The following is a 21,457-nucleotide window of genomic DNA, read 5'->3' as shown; positions in this document are numbered from 1 at the left end:
TGGGCAAGGGAAGTGAGGGAGAGGTGACAGCTGGGCCAGCCAGCGTACTTGTGGTGCGGTTCGGATTATGGAGGGTGGAGACTGGGGTGCCAGGACATCTGTGCCTATAGGCCCCAGTGATGTAAATCCTGGCCTGCATGCATGGAGGGCGGAGTCTAGGGTGCCAGGACATCTGTGCCTATAGGCTCTTGTGACGTAAATCTAGGCCTGCATGCATGGAGGGCGGAGTCTAGGGTGCCAGGACATCTGTGCCTATAGGCTCTTGTGATGTAAATCTAGGCCTGCATGCATGGAGGGCGGAGTCTAGGGTGCCAGGACATCTGTGCCTATAGGCTCTTGTGACGTAAATCCGGGCCTGCATGCACTGCTGATCAGCAATGCTCAAAAACAAATCTATGTATCAACTCTGTGTATCAGCAGCGCTGGCAATCACAGCGCATTCATCTGAACGGGGTCAAGTGTTTTAAGTACATTTTTATAAACACCATGCATTGCGCATGGTGTCAGCGTTGCGCCACAGCACATAAAAACGTCCAAGATGTGAACGATAGCTAAAAGGATGTGTAGGAGGTGCCCAAAATATAGCTTAACTTTAAATCATATAGTATAGAAGTAATTATGTGTTACCTACATCAATGAACAAACCACATAGAAATTAATTTTAATGATGCACAATAAAGACAACGCGTTTCACGGTACTGGCCGTACTTCCTCAGGTCAATAAACAGTGCCTAAGTCAGCGGCGATCATGAGTGTGGGCGCCTCTTTTAGCCTAAGAGAGGCGCCCACAGTACCCGTGATGGGCCCAGTACCTGTGAAACGCGTTGTCTTGGTGGTGGTTCCATCATGCTGTGGGGTTGTGTGGCCAGTGCTGGGAATCTTGTCAAAGTTGAGGGACGCATGGATTCCACTCAGTATCAGCAGATTCTGGAGACCAATGTCCAGGAATCAGTGACAAAGCTGAAGCTGCACCGGGGCTGGATCTTTCAACAAGACAACAACCCTAAACACTGCTCAAAAAGACATGTATGCAGGGGAACAAGTACAATGCTCTGGAATGGCCATCTCAGTCCCCAGATCTGAATATAATTGAAAATCTGTGGTGAGAGTTAAAAAGAGCTGTCCATGCTAGGAAGCCATCAAACCTGAATGAACTAGAGATGTTTTGTAAAGAGGAATGGTCCAAAATACCTTCAACCAGAATCCAGACTACAGGAAGCGTTTAGAGGCTGTAATTTTTGCAAAAGGAGGATTTACTAAATATTTCTTTTTTGTGGTTCCCAAATTTATGCACCTGCCTAATTTTGTTTAAACAATTATTGTGCACTTTCTGTAAATCCAATAAACTTTGTTTCACTTCTCAAATATCACTGTGTGTGTCTCCTAGACCTATATGATATATTTAACTGACATTTTTTATTGTGACAACCAACGATTTATACAGGAAAATCATGATGAATAACAAGGTTGCCCAAACTTTCGCATCCCACTGTAATGCCCCAAGTATAGATAGCCAAGTATAGATGCCCCCAGTATAGATAGCCAGGAACAGGAAAAAAGGGAGCATATGGCTAATGGACTAGAAGGGCGCACCGTAGGCTCCAATGCAAAATATCTGCTATTGGGCGCCAAAGAATAAATTAGGGTGCCCGATGCATTGCGGGTGCTGGGACCGTGAAAACAAAACTTTTCGTTTACAGAATAAGATTTGTGACAAGTTTTGTTTACAAATGCATTTTGACTATCATTTTAACTTATTTTATCATTTTTAAAATTCTTTTTCAGAAGTATAATGCGTAAATTCGTTCTAACTTATTTTATAGTTTTTAAATTAGTTTTCAGAAGTATAAAGCGTACATTTTCATTTTGAAGCTTATTATCTTACAAATATATCGCTTTTTGTACTAACCTTGTTTTCAGAATTATTAGCTTACTAATTTATGATCTTACTAATATATCACTTTCAATATTTACCGTTATTTTAAGATATTTAATGCGTACATGATTGTATGACTATTTCTTCTACGGGGGGGGGGGGGGGGTTAGGGTTAGGCACCACCAGGAGTTTTTAGGGTTAGGCTCCACCGGGGGAGGGTTAGGATTAGGCACCACGGGGGGGGGGGGGTGCTTAGGGTTAGGCACCACTGGGGGGTGTGGTCTAGGGGTTAGGGATAGGTACAGGGAGGTTTCTGTGTGAGAGCAGGGTTAGGATTAAGCACCACGGTGGAGGGGTGTTAGGGTTAGGCACCACTGGGGGGTGTGGTCTAGGGGTTAGGTATAGGTACAGGGAGGTTTCTGTGTTAGAGTAGGGTTAGGTATACAGTGGTGTGAAAAACTATTTGCCCCCTTCCTGATTTCTTATTCTTTTGCATGTTTGTCACACTTAAATGTTTCTGCTCATCAAAAACCGTTAACCATTAGTTAAAGATAACATAATTGAACACAAAATGCAGTTTTAAATTATGGTTTTTATTTTTTAGTGAGAAAAAAACCTCAAAACCTACATGGCCCTGTGTGAAAAAGAAATTGCCCCCTGAACCTAATAACTGGTTGGGCCACCCTTAGCAGCAATAACTGCAATCAAGCGTTTGCGATAACTTGCAACAAGTCTTTTACAGCGCTCTGGAGGAATTTTGGCCCACTCGTCTTTGCAGAATTGTTGTAATTCAGCTTTATTTGAGGGTTTTCTAGCATGAACTGCCTTTTTAAGGTCATGCCACAACATCTCAATAGGATTCAGGTCAGGGCTTTGACTAGGCCACTCCAAAGTCTTCATTTTGTTTTTCTTCAGCCATTCAGAGGTGGATTTGCTGGTGTGTTTTGGGTCATTGTCCTGCTGCAGCACCCAAGATCGCTTCAGCTTGAGTTGACAAACAGATGGCCGGACATTCTCCGACAGATTTAACAGGACACGCACCTTCCAAAAAGTTCAACTTTTGTCTCGGCGGTCCACAAGGTATTTTCCCACAAGTCTTGGCAATTATTGAGATCTTTTTTTAGCAAAATTGAGACGAGCCTTAATGTTCTTTTTGCTTAAAAGTGGTTTGCGCCTTGGATATCTGCCATGCAGGCCGTTTTTGCCCAGTCTCTTTCTTATGGTGGAGTCGTGAACACTGACCTTAATTGAGGCAAGTGAGGCCTGCAGTTCTTTAGATGTTGTCCTGGGGTCTTTTGTGGCCTCTCGGATGAGTTTTCTCTGCGCTCTTGGGGTAATTTCGGTCGGCTAGCCACTCCTGGGAAGGTTCATCACTGTTCCATGTTTTTGCCATTTGTGGATAATGGCTCTCACTGTGGTTCACTGGAGTCCCAAAGCTTTAGAAATGGCTTTATAACATTTACCAGACTGATAGATTTCAATTACAGTACTTTTGTTCTCATTTGTTCCTGAATTTCTTTGGATCTTGGCATGATGTCTCGCTTTTGAGGTGCTTTTGGTCTACTTCTCTGTGTCAGATAGCTCCTATTTAAGTGATTTCTTGATTGAAACAGGTGTGGCAGTAATCAGGCCTGGGGGTGACAGAAATTGAACTCAGGTGTGATAAACCACAGTTAGGTTATTTTTTAACAAGGGGGGGCAATCACTTTTTCACACAGGGCCATGTAGGTTTTGAGTTTTTTTTCCTCACTAAATAATAAAAACCATCATTTAAAACTGCATTTTGTGTTCAATTATGTTATCTTTGACTAATAGTTAACGGTTTTTGATGAGCAGAAACATTTAAGTGTGACAAACATGCAAAAGAATACGAAATCAGGAAGGGGGCAAATAGTTTTTCACACCACTGTAGTTTCAGTAAAATATCTGTAATAACTAAAACATTTTTACTATGCTTTGTACAAGTGTAAATAAATAGCGTTTTATTGTTATAGACGGTATTTTGCGATTTTATTCGTGTTAATTCAACATATTTAGCACTTAATCTTAGATTATAACATGGAAACGCAAAATATTGTTATAGATAATCTCTTATAATTTCATTTGTATCCCACGCCATTTTTTCATGATGTTCTTTTTGCATGTTTGCTAGATAGCCAGGAATAGGTGCCCCCAGTATAGATAGCCAGGTATAAGTACCCCAGTATACATAGCCAAGAATAGGTGCCCCCAGTATAGATAGCCAGGTATAAGTCCTCCCAGTATAGATAGCCAGGTATAAGTCCTCCCAGTATAGATAGCCAGGTATAGGTGCCCCCAGTATAGATAGCCAGGTATAGGGGCCCCCAGTATAGATAGCCAGGTATAAGTACTCCCAGTATAGATAGCCAGGTATCTTGCCCCTAGTATAGCCAGGTATAGGTGCCCCCAGTATAGTTAGCCAGTTATAGGTGCCCCAGTGCTATAACAGAGGGGGGAGCAGTGGGCACACAGCCACAGGGAGAGCAGTGGGAACACAGCCATCAGCGTTCCTACTCCAGAAATTACAGCAGCGGCAACCGGGCAGGGAATGCGGACTCACCTCTTCCACATTCCATGTCCGCGGCTCTGCACCAGGCTGTTCTCCTGGGGTCTACACATGCACGAATGAGCGGCTACGTCACTCACGAGCAAGCTCACATGGCCGGTAGCTTTGTGCACAGTGCCAGTACTTGTGTGTATTACGCTTCTGGCTAAATGAGCGTGCTCGCGAGCGGTGCGGCCACACGTATGCGCAGAGACTGACAACCTTGCAGGGTCGTGGCTGCTATGGTGGGGACCCACGGAGACTGGCCTGGAACGGAGCTGCGGTGAGGAGCAGATAGGCTTCCAGTGACTGGAGTAAGCCCCAGGAAAGTAGGTCTCATTTTTCTTACGTTACCTGATGTTTCCTTTAAGGATGAAATCCCTTCAGATTCATTGTAGGGCCTGAGCCCATTACTGCAGTTGTGTCGATTTTCAGCAACAGATCAATATTACAGATGCTGAAAAGTGGACAGAAGCGGATGCAACTGAATTAGTGGACTCAGGCCCATAAAGGGAAGGTCCAAGCAAAATAAAAAAATGAGTTTCACTTACCTGGGGCTTCTACCAGCCCCATGCAGCCATCCTGTGCCCTCGTAGTCATTCACTGCTGCTCCAGTCCCCCGCTGGCAGCTTGCCGACCTCAGAGGTCGGCGGGCCGCATTGCGTACATTTTTACGCATTCCCGCCAGTGTAGGAACATTAACACATACATTTTTACGCGTTAGTATATCTTTTTTAAGTTACAGATATCCTTTACATTTTTGTTTTCACTTGATAGACCAGGTTGACCTACATACTTGGGTTTAGGTAGCTTTCAGTGGCATAGCTACAGTTCCATGGGCGTCAATGCAAATTTTAAATTGCTCTCCCAGCACATATATAATACAAACCAACGGCTGTGTGCGACAGGTGTAAGCAGAGAAAAGGAAGGGGTTGCTAATGAATTACGACTATTAAGAACATACAGAGGTAATCATTACTATTACAACACAAATTAAGAGCTAATGCAGCAAATAGAGGCGGGGCCTATGTGGGCTCCTTCCTGACAGAACCAACAGGTTTTGGGCCAGTCCATCTCTTCATGGGGGATTCTCAGGGTTTTCTTTCTTTGTTTGCAACTGATGTTCAGGAAATGCTTTTGAAAAGTCTAACTGACAAAATAGTGTGCAAGTGATTAGGGAAGCTGGCTGGGGTCTTACTATTTTGGCAGTTAAACTGCTGTTCAAGAAATGCTGTTGAAAACAAAGAAAACCCCAAGAATCCCCCATGAGGAGATTGACTGGCCCAAAACCTGCCAGTTCTGTTAGATTTTAGCTGCCTACTTTTTTCGCGATAGTGGTCCTTTAACCTCCTTAGCGGTAACCCTGTGTGTGACACGGGGTAAGCCACCGGAGGGTGCCCCTCAGGCCCTGCTGGGCCGATTTACATATTTTTTTTTTTGCTGGACGCAGCTAGCACTTTGCTAGCTGCGCCAGCACACCGATCGCCGCCGCCCCACTCCTGATCGCCGCTATCCGTTGCGGTGCACGCCCCCCCCCAGACCCCGTGCGCTGCCTGGCCAATTAGTGCCAGGCAGCGCCGAGGGGTGGATCGGGACTCCCAATGACGTCGGTGACATTCATACAATCAGACAATGTATGGGCAGATCGACCAAGAGACAGATCTCTCTCTGATCAAATCTGATCTCAAATCTGCCCATACACCATACGCCAATTGCTGACTAATTTAATGCTGAATTACTTCCCCTCTCGCTCACTCTATACTTTTGCTGCACATAGCTGGAGGGGGAGCAGGAACGGGGGACCCAGGTGAGGGAGGGGCGACCCCCCCCCCCCCATCCCGGCTGGTACCCTCTCAGGCTATCTGGGGACACCTATTGCGGTGATGGGAAGCGGAGGAGCAGGCAATGTGGATCTCCCTCCGTTTTGTGTGCAAGAATAGCCTGTGTAGAGGGAGATCCATTTTTGCACTGCCCTTCACTACCCCTCCGTGTATCCAGGAGCGATCAGGGTCCATGAAAGTCCTGCAAATCCAGACCCTGCATTCAGTTTTTCAGCACAGATCCCCCGGATCTCCGGAGGATCCATTATTTTAACAGAGTGAAGATGGCCTCTATTTTTAAACATTGTATCCATGGCTCCGGTTTCGATCTGGCCCCCAAAACGGAGCCACGGATACGTTTTTAAAACAAGTGTGAACGGGCCCTAAAGGTGTGTTAAGGCTGGTACACACGTCCAACAGTTCCGCCAGATTGTTGTCTGAATTTGGTCTGTTGGACAACAATAAGACATGTGTGCGCATGGAAAATGACTAGACAAGCAAATTATAACAGGCAGCTTATATCCTGTAGTTGGCCACGTGTGTACAAGTCGTTAGGCGAGGTGCGCTGGTTTTGAATGCGGCCATATCATGCAGTCTGTCATTCCACTTGCTCGCGCAGTATACAAATAAGTTCAATTGGTTGGTGCACCGAAAATACAAGTTGTGTAATCGCTTAGTCGTGTGATTGATCAAGTCGCGGAGTGGGTCATGCACTTTGTTGGATGTGTGTACGAGCCTTTAGATCCCTGACTGGTTCCCAAGTGGTTGAAGTGTTAGCGAACAAATAGGACTGACACAAAGGTGAGATAGCAAAGCCATCAATCCCAGACATGCCTGGATGAAGTGGCTCGTTTATTTCCATTTGAATTGTGCTTTCCATTCTTTGGTTTGAAAAGTTTTTGTGTTCTGCTGTGTTCCAGCTCTTAGGCCCTGCAGTAGGCTTGGAGGTCGTTAAACGTGCACTCCTGAAAACAACACTTTTCAACTATGCCTTTAGTCCTCTTGTTCCGTTCAAACGATCGACGCAGATCGTGCCCTGCACCTGGGGAGGACAAAAATGAGACATTGAAGATGGTTTGCATTTAAGGGAGCTAAGTGTATCTGCAGCCCTTACTGGGGACCAAGGAGAGAAACATATATACAATCGCCAAAAGTCATATTTGTGTTTTGTAAACCTATCTCTTTTTAGATGCAACATGAATAAAACAAAAGAAAGAATAGATTGTGTGACTCTCTTCTCATCAAACGGATCTGCATATAAATAGTCGGATAAATATAACAAAAAATGGAAACAGAAGATTGTCACAATTTAATCACTAGATTGGCTGAGTATACAGTAGATCGTATTCAAAGACAGAGAAGAGGTGCTCAATCTTGTGGTAAGAAGGTATGAACAGCTTCCAACAGAATTCTTGGGGGGGGGGGGGAGCACTACAGGGCCCCAGGAGGAATGGGTAAGTAATAAGGGGCCCCTAATGTCATTTTAGGGGGTGGGGTTCTGTTGGGGGGAGGGCCAAGTTTTTGTTAGTAGAGCTGGCCCTGATTTTAGGCAATGAAAGTCTGTTGTGTTACAGAGATTAAGAGGTGAATCCTGGAGTATTGGTCAGGTGTACTAATGTAAAATTGCTCTGTACTGTATCATTTATAAACTGTTTGAAGCCTATTTATAAAGCTGGTGGTCTACAGATTACCAGCTTTATGCAGAAATAACATAACTTTTCACATTGCCAAGTGGTGATTAGCTTAAAGAGACTCTGTAACAAAATGTTGAGCCTTATTTCTTCTATCCTATAAGTTTATATAGCTGTTCTAATGTACTCTGTCTTACTGCAGCCTTTCCTAGTTGCACAGTGGCTGTGTTATCTCTGTTATATGGTCTAATCTTCTCTCCTCTGTTAAGTCTGTCGGGCTCAGGCAGTCAGGCTGGAATGTGCTGTGCTGCTTGTGATTGGATAGAAGCTATACACACCCTCTCCAGGCGCCCTGCACACACTGTATGACTCACACACTGAGCTACTCTCAGCCTATCACTTGCTATGTCTTTTGTTTGTAAGCACTGCATAAAAATGGCAATTACAAGCCAGGAATGCAGCAGGGAGTGGCAGAAACAGCACAGAGGGGCCCAGGAGAACATAATGAATAGAATGGTATGCTTTTTATTGTAAGAATTTTACAGTACAGATTCTCTTTAAAGTGACTCTGAAGTGAAAAAAAAATTGTGCTATAATGAATTGTATGTGTAGTGGGTAATTCATTTATTCTCTAATATTTGCAGTTTGTAATCTATACTCTGTATTTTAAACTATGTAACAGAGCAGGAAAGTGCAAAAGGTCATTAGCTCTGTAGTAAAACACGAAACAGTGAGACACAGGTTGAGATAAGTGCTTCAGAAAGAGCACTGCTCTCTGACTAAATTATTCAGTGCGCACAGAAAAGCTCTTTTGCATGGATAACAACTGAAGTTTCTTAGCTCTTCCTGTACTGGAAACAATATGAGACTCATATCTGTGCTAGTAATGTTCTATTTTTTAGCTGTACTACATATGCAAATCATTATATCAAAAGTTTATTTTCACTTCAGATTCGCTTTAAAGTGGTCTGAAAGTCAGCATTTCTCCTTTGCTCTAAAAGATTGTTTACTGCTTAACCACTTAATGACAAGCTGACTTATAAAAACGTCCTGCTAGAGCCTCTTAATGGCTCCAGGACGTTTTGTCAGACAGTGCTGCTGCCGCGTGTGCACGTGCACGCTCCCGAAGGTGCACGCTCCCGCACGTGCATTCCCGTGCACGTGAAAATAGTGGAAAAAGAACCTACCAAAGAAAAAAATACACCTTTATTTCCAAATACTATATTGTCACCATACTTTGCACTAGGGACATAATTAAAATCTTGTGATAACCAGAACAAATTTGCAGATAAAATGTGTAGGTTTTTTTTGTACAGTAGCAGTGTTTATATTAAAATTATAGGGAATGAAATTGGAGAAATAGTGTATATTTTCATTTTTTCCTTGTTTTGCCCTTTAAAATGCATAGAAAATAAAGTAATTACTGAAAACAAATATTAACCCCCCAAAGGCCCATTGGTGGTGACAAAACAAGATATAGATCATTTCATTGTGATTAAAGGTGATTAAGCTATTGGCAAATGAAAAGGATGAGCACTGAAAGGTGAAAATCGCTCTTGTCCATTAGGGCAGGGGTCCCCAACCTTTTCCGGCCCGGGGACCGCTTTCTGACCAAATTTTTCTCCGGGGACCGGGGGGGGGGGTTAGAGGTATGGGGCGATGAGAGGGGTGCGCGACCTAGTGAACGGTGTCGTGCGCAGTGGGTTACGGGGGGGGGGGGGGTTCTGGGGTGCAGCTGCATTGCCCCAGTATAGTGTAACGATTGTGGAATTCTCTCCGTGATCAGCGCACCAGACGTGCACTGACACTGCGGAAATCCTCCACAAGCGTGTAATTTGCGGGTACCCAGCAGAAGGTGCAATGCACCTGTAGAGGGAATTTCCTGTCGGCAGGTGGAGCTGTGGAGTGCAGAGGAACAGCTCCTCTGCCCTGCCACACACGCCAGACAGGAATTGTACGAAGGGAAGAAACGCAATCGCAAGAGAGGCGATTGGGAATGAGCACAGAGACAGATTGTATGTGTGTGCACCAAACTAGTCGCCAACCCGCGATGGTGCACACACCACAGCAGATATAAAGTAGGAACGCGATCGCGAGAGGTGCGATCGCCAGACGTGACACAAGGCTACAGCAAGGCGGAGCACGAGAGTAGCAAAGGCACAGCAAATCATACAATGAGGAGATAAGGAAAATAACAAACGCTAACTGAACGCGAACACCACACTCATTCGCAACAGTGCACGCATTCATGCGCGGTCTCTACGTGATAAGCACAATAGAGACAAGCACGCCTAACTAACCACCGACAGACAAACATGAAACAGTGGACGCGAGCGCTTGCTTAACGGTTACCTCGCCGAGCCTCCAGCAAGCGTTCGTAGCAGACAAGACAGACACACGAAAACAGGGACAAGCGAGAGATAGGATCCACAGCACTAGCGAAAAGAGGCCAGTGCAATCCAGGGAGACAGAGAGATGGAGATTAGACGGATCCACAGCACTAGCGCTAGGCGAGTGCGTTCCAGGCAAGACAGATAGAGGAGATAGCTGGTAGCAACCGCTGCTCCAGCTACACTCCAAGGACAAAGATCAGAACGACCTCCTGTCGACCACCGCAGGGACAGGACAATCGCAACAGACAAACAAAACAGATATACAATCCTAACTGCACTAGGGAAACCTGCCTAAGTGCAGTCCCAGAAATTACTCTTAAGCTAATCTTTCAAACAATGAGCAAGGCTGACACTCTCCCGAGTGTTTCACAGGAAGACTCCTTATGACCAGCAACTTACTGTGGGAAACATAGCTCTTTATAAAGCAAACCCACAGGGGATGTGGCAAGGCAATCTGCATGACAAACAGATGAAAATTCCTCAGCAACAGCAAGCTGAAAAACTGACAAAAGGTCTCTCTTCCAGAGACCTGCAGAATGCAGACCTGAACAATGGTCAAAAAGCTGCCTGCCTGCACAGGCAGCTGAGCAGATCATTACAGTACCCCCCCCCCCCCCTCCAGGGTTGAATTCCAGACGACCCTCAAAACTGCTATTAGCAAAAGACTCCAACCGAAGACTCATGAAGGTCGGGACAGCCCGACAAGGTCCAATTCCAGAGTCAGTCCACCCGAAACCGACCTCATCTGAAGCAGAAGCCACCGAAACATGCCCATCAGTACTACAAGTCTCAGTGTAACACCCATCAGGACTGTGAATGCCAGAGAAGAAGCCATCGACACCCTCCAGACCATACCCACCACCTTCCAAGGAGCGTCCGAAGACACCATACCTGCCACAATACCTGTTCGAAGTGTCTCTTTCAAAACAAAAGCCACTGTTGATCCTATCCAGGGTATCAAGCAAAATCTCTCCCGGAATCTCCTAAAACCCTTTGGAGCCCTGAAGAGATCCCAAGAGGCCAGAACGCTCACCAGGCTCACATGGAGAACCGCCAAGAACCCCTATGGAACCAATGATTATTCTGGATTCAGAATTACCCAGACACCCATCAAGATCAGGACTTTCCGGGACCACTTCTGGGCATGCGACCAGGCAGGCCATATCAGAGCATGTCTCCACTGAGGAAGCATCTGAGTATGCTGGTAACCGAGGCACACTTGGGCTTTCTGGGTCACAGAGCACACTGGGGTACACCAGCACAGGAGAAACCTCAGGACATGATGGGGAACTGCCAACCTCAGAGTCCGGCACGACAGGACCAAAACCAGGACCGGGCATACTGTACATTCATCACGAGTAGGGGCCACAGGCACTGGACTTTCGAAAGAAGACTCGGACTCAAATTCAGAACTTTCTGTGACAGCAATATCATCATTGACTACACATGCGTGAAGCTCCGTCAGAGCTGCAAAGGTAGTCAACACAACAGCAATGCCTACTGAAGTGGGCAACACCTCAGAAGGACTTGGGGGGCAGGAGACATCTCCTACAAGTTCGGCACCCTTTGGGAGGAACTCAGAGATCTCCAGGAAATCAGGCAAGACCTCAGGAACATCAGTTTTCAAGTTTTCTAAGAAGGATTCTGTACTATCCATGTTACAGGGCAAAACTGGAACTTTATTTTGTGAACAGGGCAGATGTCCCAGGGAAGGTTCCACCATAAACTGAGACTGAATTTCATCATCATAAGCGGAACGTACAGGAATATTTGCTGGAACACACACTGACTCCCTAACTTTAATCTTGCTGCACCCAGAATTCTGCGTAGCAGTCAAACTAGCTTGCAACTCCAAAACTGCAGAAAAACAGGTGAATATAGTGGCAATACCTAGACGAGCCTCTAGGGACACTGCAGGAGACTCTAAACAAGGCCATCTTAACTCATCCAGAGTACAGGGTGCAGAATCAGCATTTTCCTCAGAACAAGAAAGGGACTCACAAATGTCAGTGTGATTGGACATCATATTGTTATTCATGGTACAGGGCAGGCTCAGAGAAACTCTCTCTGGACCCAGCAAAGATGTTTCAGAGTCAGATTCGCAAAACCGAAGCACTGTCTCACTCTTAGATTCGGCTAACAATGTCAAATCCGAGGAGCCAGAACGCAAAACCTGCGAATCAAAAATCGCTTTAGGTTGTGAAACTGACGCTTCCATAGCGCAAACCTCCGCGATCTGCGGGGCAGACTGCAAGGCGTCCAGGACAGAAACACTGGAGCAACTGTCACCAGGCAACGGGCCCTTACAGGTGTGAACAGGGTGAGACAAAGATGCATCTGCAGTAGAAATAGCGACAACATCAGGAAAAGTTTTATTAGACATATTAATTTTACTTTTGATGCTGCAAAATGTAGGAATTTTCAGCATGGCAGAATCACAGATGGAAGATCTTAAAGATCTGTCTCTAAATGATAAGGGGTCCCACAAATCCTTGAGAAAACTGGCACATTCATGCTGATCACAATCTGCAGGAACATCAGAGAAACAGGCATCAGATCGCACAGATTTAAACTGCACGCAGTCAGGAGAGAATCCTCCAGGATTCGCACAGGAATCAACCACAGTGGCGCACCCACTCACTTCAGATCGCACAATGTCACGACTCACATGCTTTACCCCAGAAATGCAGGAACAATCATCCAACAACGATGTCTCTTTATTGGAATCAATTGGTTGGTGTGTGTGCCACTCATCCAAAATCGTCTGCCATACATAAATCATCAGATCCACATCACCCTCGTCACATTCATCGGAATCAATCAATAGGTACTTAGAATCGAGACAATCATTCAAGACATCTTCGCTTTTTGCGATGTAAAAATCGCAAAAGGCTTTCCAATCAAAATCGAATTCCTCCATCAAGGCCCCAATATCCCATGAGGCAAATGGAGGTTCAAACAGGCCAGTGTTCAGATAATCTCCATAGGGGTGGAGTTCAGGAACAAAAACAGATTTTTTAACTGCTTTAATATAATGTGCGATCCTACCTATAATAGGATCCACATAAGCTTTAGATTGGGGCAAAAAACCTGGAGACTGAGCAAAATCATTGCACACATCTTTTGGGAGTGTTTTATTCAGATGCTTGCGCTTTTTAATTTTTCCCTTTTTAGCCACTTTGCATGTCTGGTTAAATGCAAGAAACGTATCCAGGCAGTTCTCTTGCATCTGTTTAGAAGCAAAAGTGGCACGAGAAACATTGAACTGATTATCATACTGAATGGTTTTGCACATTTCAGACTTGACAGAAACAACCTCTTCATTTGTGGTTGCCATGGGCAACGAATCTTTTGACTGACAAGCCAAATCAGCAGATTGGCCTGCAAGCACCAACTCATTAACATATGGAAATGACACAGAAATGCTGCACAACTTAATCTGATCAGTATCATGCACTGCAGGAAAAAACTCATAGAAATAGCTTGGCAGGGGAATTCCAAGCTTACGAGAAAATACATGACTCAGAAATCTGCGAGGGTTATTTCTCAGATTTTTATGTCTGGCATACCCATCAGCCCACATGAACAGATCACCTTGGAAAAGATTGTAAGCAATCTGACCACTCCAAATGGAAATATTGGTGGCCTGAAATTCAGGATTTGCCAAGAATCTGAAACATTCTGATATAAACTCATCTCTGGTTTCAGAGTCCAGTATCTTAAACCTCTTAAAGACACAGGAGCCATATTTGACAAAATCGTACAAATCAGAAATTCCCTCTACACTGGGAATTTTGGTTGGGCTGGTCATACTGTAACGATTGTGGAATTCTCTCCGTGATCAGCGCACCAGACGTGCGCTGACACTGCGGAAATCCTCCACAAGCGTGTAATTTGCGGGAACCCAGCAGAAGGTGCAATACCCACCTGTAGAGGGAAATTCCTGTCGGCAGGTGGAGCTGTGGAGTGCAGAGGAACAGCTCCTCTGCCCTACCACACACGCCAGACAGAAATTGTACGAAGGGAAGAAACGCAATCGCAAGAAAGGCGATTGAGAATGAGCACAGAGACAGATTGTATGTGTGTGCACCAAACTAGTCGCCAACCCGCGACGGTGCACACACCACAGCAGATATGAAGTAGGAACGCGATCGCGAGAGGTGCGATCGCCAGACGTGACACAAGGCTACAGCAAGGCGGAGCACGAGAGTAGCAAAGGCACAGCAAATCATACAATGAGGAGATAAGGAAAATAACAAACGCTAACTGAATGCGAACACCGCACTCATTCGCAACAGTGCACGTGTTCATGCGCGGTCTCCACGTGATAAGCACAATAGAGACAAGCACGCCTAATTAACCACCGACAGACAAACATGAAACAGAGGACGCGAGCGCTTGCTTAACGGTTACCTCACCGAGCCTCCAGCAAGCGTTCGTAGCGGACAAGACAGACACACGAAGACAGGGACAAGGGAGAGATAGGATCCACAGCACTAGCGAAAAGAGGCCAGTGCGATCCAGGGAGACAGAGAGATGGAGATTAGACGGATCCACAGCACTAGCGCTAGGCGAGTACGATCCAGGCAAGACAGATAGAGGAGATAGCTGGTAGCAACCGCTGCTCCAGCTACACTCCAAGAACAAAGATCAGAACGACCTCCTGTCGACCACCGCAGGGACAGGACAATCGCAACAGACAAACAAAACAGATATACAATCCTAACTGCACTAGGGAAACCTGCCTAAGTGCAGTCCCAGGAATTACTCTTAAGCTAATCTTTCAAACAATGAGCAAGGCTGACACTCTCCCGAGTGTTTCACAGGAAGACTCCTTATGACCAGCAACTTACTGTGGGAAACATAGCTCTTTATAAAGCAAGCCCACAGGGGATGTGGCTAGGCAATCTGCATGACAAACATATGCAAATTCCTCAGCAACAGCAAGCTGAAAAACTGACAAAAGGTCTCTCTTCCAGAGACCTGCAGAATGCAGACCTGAACAATGGTCAAAAAGCTGCCTGCCTGCACAGGCAGCTGAGCAGATCATTACATATAGGTAGTTTAGTTGCCCCAGTATGGCTAGTATAGTTACCCCAGTATAGTGCCCCAGTGTAGCTAGTATAGTGACCGGTATAGCTAGTATAGTCCCAGTATGGGTAGGTAGTGCCCCAGTATAGTGCCCAGTATAGCTAATAGTGTCCAGTATGGGTAGGTAGTGCCCCAGTACAGCTAGTAAAGTGCCCAGTATAGCTAGTATAGTGCCCAGCATGGGTTTGGTCAGTTGCATCAAAGGGGAATTACCAAATGTTTTAGACCTGATTTTACACCTGGTCTAAACCATTTGGTAATTAGGTGGGTAAAGCAGGGGAAATGATCAAAAGATGCAATTCACAAACAAGTAGCTATGACTGACATCCTTCTCCTCTCCTTTGATAAGCTCTCCTCTGCATAAAATTAAACTCCTGCATAATTAATTCAAAAGCTTCCATCCTCACATCTAAAATACATCACAGAATTAATTTACCTACGGAAATCAGATGGTCTAATCTCTGTCAGAAAAGTGGGTGTGGTTACTCCTTGTTTGCCTTTGTGAATTGTGTAATTACTGAATGTTAGACCAGGTCTAAAACATTACACCAAACCATCAATAGACTAAAAACCATCTGTAGACTAGTCTAAACTGCTTAGTGAATTGAGGCCATTCTCTCCTAGGAGAAAACTCTGGAGAAAAAAAAAAGTCATCTGAATAAGGGCCCCTTGTCTGACTGCTTCACCACTTCCTGAAGTAATGACATGGCTGTAATACAAGTAAGTAAGCTAAATACGGATTCCTCTTCTAGCATGAAGTAACACTTGGGCTACCTATACTGTTACTGCAGTCAAATAAATTGAGCTATTATTTGAGTAAAATATATATTTCCTGGCATAAATAAAAAAACACGTATTTGGGGAAGCTAAAAAAAACTGCCACAAACATGGAAAAATAGCTGGGCATCCAATCATAGTGAGAGTCAGAGCATCCTGTATGCCCATTTCTCTGACACGTGCTTCCTGTTTGTGTTGTGACAGGAAGGGTCGCTGTGAGGCAGCCTCTCTGTGATTGGTTAAAGAGCTTTACTGAAGTAATTATCAGGGCCTCTCCATCCTGTTTTCATGTTTATAACGATCTATCGTCTATAAAATCTCGGCATTTTCATTTAAAAAGATTAATAATAATAAACTGGCTAATGGGAGCTTTAAAAGGTTGACTTGAATTAGATTTGTAAATACATTTCCAAACCAGAAATGAATGTGTCTAAAAACAGAGGCTACTGATGACACTTACCCCTGCTACTTTGAGAATAGAGACCCTTTCCTTCGCACACCATAAGCAGTGTTTCCACAAGCTGTCTGCCGCACAGGTGTTGGACGCTAACTGCTTGCACCGTTGTCAGACATGACATACATAGAAGTATAACTATGGTTGTCCTCCACACTCCTTGGCCCATACTCCTGAAGAGTACAGCTTGGATGGCCTTTTCCCCTGCAAAGACAAGTATAATAACACAAACTGTGAAAAGGCAAGTCTATAGGTAGCCTATACATTTATATTTGATAAAAGTTTATGCCCTACCCAAGAAAATGGGGTTCCTTTAAGCATTTCAGCCCGCTGGGATTTTTCACCTTATGCATCAGAGCAATTTTCACCTCCCATTCATTCGCTAATAACTTTATCACTACTTATCACAATTTATTGATCTATATCTTGTTTTTTTCCGCCACTAATTAGGCTTTCTTTGGGTGGTACATTTTGCTAAGAATTATTTTTTTATAAATGCATTTTAACAGGATTAATTAGAACAAAAATTGAAAAAAATCATTATTTCTCTGTTTTCGTCCATTATAGCTTTAAAATAATCCACGCTACCATAATTAAAACCTATGTATTTTATTTGCCCGTTTGTCTTGGTTATGACACCATTTAAATTTTGTCCCTATCACAATGTATGGCGCCAATATTTTATTTGGAAATAAAGGTGCATTTTTTCCGTTTTGCGTCCATCACTATTTAAAAGCTTATAATTTAACAAATGTTCATAGTATACCCCCTTCAAATGCATATTTAAAAAGTTCAGACCCTTAGGTAACTATTTATGTCTTTTTTTTTTTATTGTAATTTTTTTTTTTCGATTAAAAATTTTATTTGGGTAATATTTTGGTGTGGGAAGAGTCAAATTTTAATGTTATTATATGTGTAAATTGTAATGTAAAAAATATGTAGATGTAGTTTTACTATTTGGCCCGTTCACTTCTATAGAAAATCGATAGAAAATCAGATCGGATATCTTAGAAATAATCGATCTGTAATAAAATCTGCCAGAAAATCTCACCGCGTGTACCTAGCATTACTTTTAGGAATTCTAGGAGAGGTAAAGCCATGGCAAAATACATGGTGTTAGTTACAGCAAACCTGAAGAGTGAGAGAGGATATGGATATGGAGTCTGACATATTGATCACCTTTTAAGCGATGCACATTGCCTGGCTGGCCTGCTGATCATTGCCTCTAATACTTTAAGCCATATATGCAGATCTGATGTCCTGACAGGATTAGCTGCATTCCTGTTTCAGGTGTGTGATTCTGACAATACTGTAGCCAAATAGATCAGCAGGACAGCCAGGCAACTGGTATTGTTTAAATGGAAATAGATATGGTATCCTCCATATTCCTCTCACTTCAGGTTCCCTTTACTTGATATTGATTGCTTTACCTGCTGGTCACGTGGCAGCCGCAGCACTCAATATCAGATTAGATCAGAAAGATCTAATCTAATAAATTGTGTAGCACTCCCTCTGACGTTCCCATGCACTCCCAGGCGCTCAGATAGCGAATGGCCTTTCCCGGGCATTCATTTTTAATGGAGTTTTGTTAAATTCTGTTGTTATAGATCTTTTTCTAAATTTGTTTTCTGTTTTATAGTGTAGCATAATGTATGCCCAACTTTAAAACAAAACCTGTCAGATGCGCACAGCATGGTGACTTAGTGCAGTGTTTCGCAACATTTTATTGGTGTGTACCCTTTTTAAAACCCTCTACTCAACAAGTACCCCCTGGCATAGCAAACATCACAAGTACCCCTTGACAAATATATATTTAATCGTAACACATGATAATTGGTTCTAAACAATTTCCAAGCATTTACAATTGCTTTTAATTAGCTAAAATACTAATTTGGTGTTGTTTAAATAAGATTTATCATTTTCCAAAACTCTAAATTTGTTATTCTTGGCCAAGTGTATCAAGCCAGAGTACCTCCTGGAACCATCCAAAGTACCCCCTGGCGTGTGCGTACCACACGTTGAAAACCTAGGACTAAGGCCCCTTTTACACTTAAGTTGCTGTCAGTTATAACTGAAAGAACACTGATTTTCAAAGTAATGCCCATGTTTTCCTATGGCACCTTTCACGCTTAACGCGTTTTAACTGAAATCTTTTTCACAATGCACTGCTATGAAAAAAACGCGTACCAACGCACACTAACGCGTACTAACGCACACTAACGCGTACTAACGCACACTAACTGATTAAGTGTAAATGGGCCCTTAGTGGATAGCCTTGCAGCACTGGGTCCCCGGTTCCAATCAGGGCACTATCTGCACAGAGTTTGTATGTTGGCCCCGTGTCTGTGTGAGTTTCCTCCGGGCTTTCCTGTTTCCTCCCACATCCCAAAAACATACAGATAAATGTATTGGCTTCCCCCAAATTGGTCCTAGACTACAATGAACACATGACTATTATAGGGATTAGATTGTGAGCCCCTCTGAGGGACAGTTAAGTGACAAGACTATATACACTCTGTAGAGCTGGAAGATGTAAATAATAATAATTAAAAAAATTCCTGGGAAATGTGTGCAATGCTTATTAATAAGAGGCAAGGCATCCTGCCATGTCTCTTAAAGGACAACTGAAGTGAGAATATGGAAGCTGCCATATTTATTTCTTTTCAACAATACCAGTTGCCTGGCAGCCCTGCTGATCTATTTGGCTGCTGTAGTGTGAATAACACCAGAAACAAGCATACAGCAAATCTTGTCAGATCTGACAATAATGTCAGAAACACCTGATCTGCTGCACGCTTGTTCAGGGTCTATGGCTGAAAGTATTACAGGCAGAGGATCAGCAGGATAGCCAGGCAACTGGTATTGCATAAAAGGGAATAAATATGGCAACCACCATATCCCTCTCACTTCAGTTTTCCTTTAAGGTGCCCACTTATGATACATCTTGATTAAACAATCTTACCACTGCTTTGTAATATGAGGGACTAACTGAAGCATCCTTTCAAAGTATATTTTCTTAGTTTACATGAATTTGATAAGATTGTGCAATTAAGATTGTATAGTTAGTGGGCACCTTAAAGTAAATCTGTAGTGAAAATAAAAACAAAAAACAGATACTCACCTAAAGAGAGGGAAGGCTCTGGATCCTATAGCGCCTTCCCGTTCTCCTCACGGTTCCTGCGTTCCAGCGCTGGCTCCCCTGATCAAATCCCCCGCCGCTAACGTGGGATACAGTGCTGGAACGTGGGGACTGCAAGGAGAGGAAGGCTCTATAGGTCCCAGATCCTTCCCTCTCCTTCGGTATCTGTTTTTTGTTTTTATTTTTGCTTCAGACACCCTTTAAAGGCAGCAGCCTAATAAATGTTCTTCCCCTTCTGTGCAGCAAAATCTAATCCTCTCCCACAGTGCATTTTCAGTACAGCAAAATTGTTCAAAAATACAGCAATGTTACTGGAACTTATATTGCCCCAAAGTCCGCTGTGGGTCAGACATACCTCTGTTTTGGTCGACACTTGTTTTGCTGGTTGATGTTAAAATGAAGGGAGGCCTTCTTCAAGTGGACACTGAGGCTTCCGTCCAGTCCCCTTTTATACCATAGCTCAGCCCCATCCCTGGGAGTTTATAATAACACCCCCCGACAGGTGAGCAATCATGAAAGGGAGGGTGATCTGTTTACCTTCACACTGCTGGAGGTATCAAAGACACATAGGTGAAAACACTATAGTAGTAAAGATGCCACTGAAAAGAACATCATTTCCCTTATATTCTCATAGATCGGTATCTCAGTGAAGTTTCAGCTGAAAGCCACTATTATGTAACCTCTGACAATGGCCTCTGCTGTGACATAACAAGTGTCAACTAGGGTTGCTTTGGGGAAATTTGAAAGTGGAAAGATTAGATCATCAGAGACCATGGGTCTATATGCAATTCACTTTTTCTCCTTAGTATTCTCCAAGGTGATATTTTTCAACTTGTCAATAAAATGCCTTTTCAACCACCAGCAAGTAAGAAAATAGTAAAAATAGTTTTAATGGTACCCTTTCACCTACTTTTTGGTACTTTTTTAACTGCAAAGCACTAAAAAGTTATTTAAAACAGAGGATGAAAAATTATCACCAAGGAGAAAACTCAGGAGAAAAACTTAATTGCATATGGGTCCGTGGGACTATATTCAATTCAGTTTTCCTCCTGTGTTTTTTCCTAGGTGACATTTTGCACATTAAGCCACCAGCAAGCAAGAAAATACTCTAGAATAATGTTGACTGTACTTGTTAATTAATTTATTTTTTTGTACTTTTTCAGTTAGAGAGCGGTGAAAAGTTATTTTAAGCAGGAGCTGAAAAATTGTCTCCTAAATCAGACGCTCAACCACTGGAAGGAGGAACAACAAATTTGCCAAATATCTTTTTCACAAGAGTTCCAACAACAATAATAAACAGCGATTATTGTCCATGTAGACCCATCCATCCTGGCAGATCGGTTCAGACGATAGTCGGTGTAAGTTGTCTGTGCCCAAGGATAAAAAACGATTGATCCATTTAAACTACTCACATGTGGCAAATTTTGAACCTCCGGGTCCTCATTTTCATTCTTTTACTAACATTCCAATTCTCGGTGCTGCTTTATTGTGATGTGATTAAAGGGACTCCAAGCACTCATGGGTATGCCTTTAAAGAGACACTGTAACCTCAAAAAGATCCCCTGGGGGGTACTCCCCTCGCGTGGGGGAAGCCTCAGGATCCTAATGAGGCTTCCCACGCCGTCCTCTGTCCCACGGGGGTCTCGCTGCAGCCCTCCGAACAGCCGCCGACAGACCTGACTGGTAATTCAATATTTACCTCTGCTGGCT

The 21,457-nt window shown here is 43.8% G+C and overlaps 1 long non-coding RNA gene across 1 annotated transcript in view; it reads left to right on the top strand.

Moving 5' to 3' along the window:
• Positions 1-21,075, top strand: part of LOC137521722 (uncharacterized) — a 152,162-nt gene extending 131,087 nt beyond the window's left edge. The window contains exons 4-5 of the long non-coding RNA XR_011022187.1: positions 16,002-16,097; positions 20,911-21,075. This is a non-coding gene — a long non-coding RNA (uncharacterized lncRNA). The remainder of the gene's footprint in view (positions 1-16,001; positions 16,098-20,910) is intronic.
• The last annotated feature ends 382 nt before the right edge of the window (positions 21,076-21,457 follow it).

This window comes from Hyperolius riggenbachi, chromosome 6, assembly GCF_040937935.1.
Source record: "Hyperolius riggenbachi isolate aHypRig1 chromosome 6, aHypRig1.pri, whole genome shotgun sequence".
Taxonomy (NCBI): Eukaryota; Metazoa; Chordata; class Amphibia; order Anura; family Hyperoliidae; genus Hyperolius; species Hyperolius riggenbachi.
This window is presented reverse-complemented; position numbering and strand designations above follow the sequence as displayed.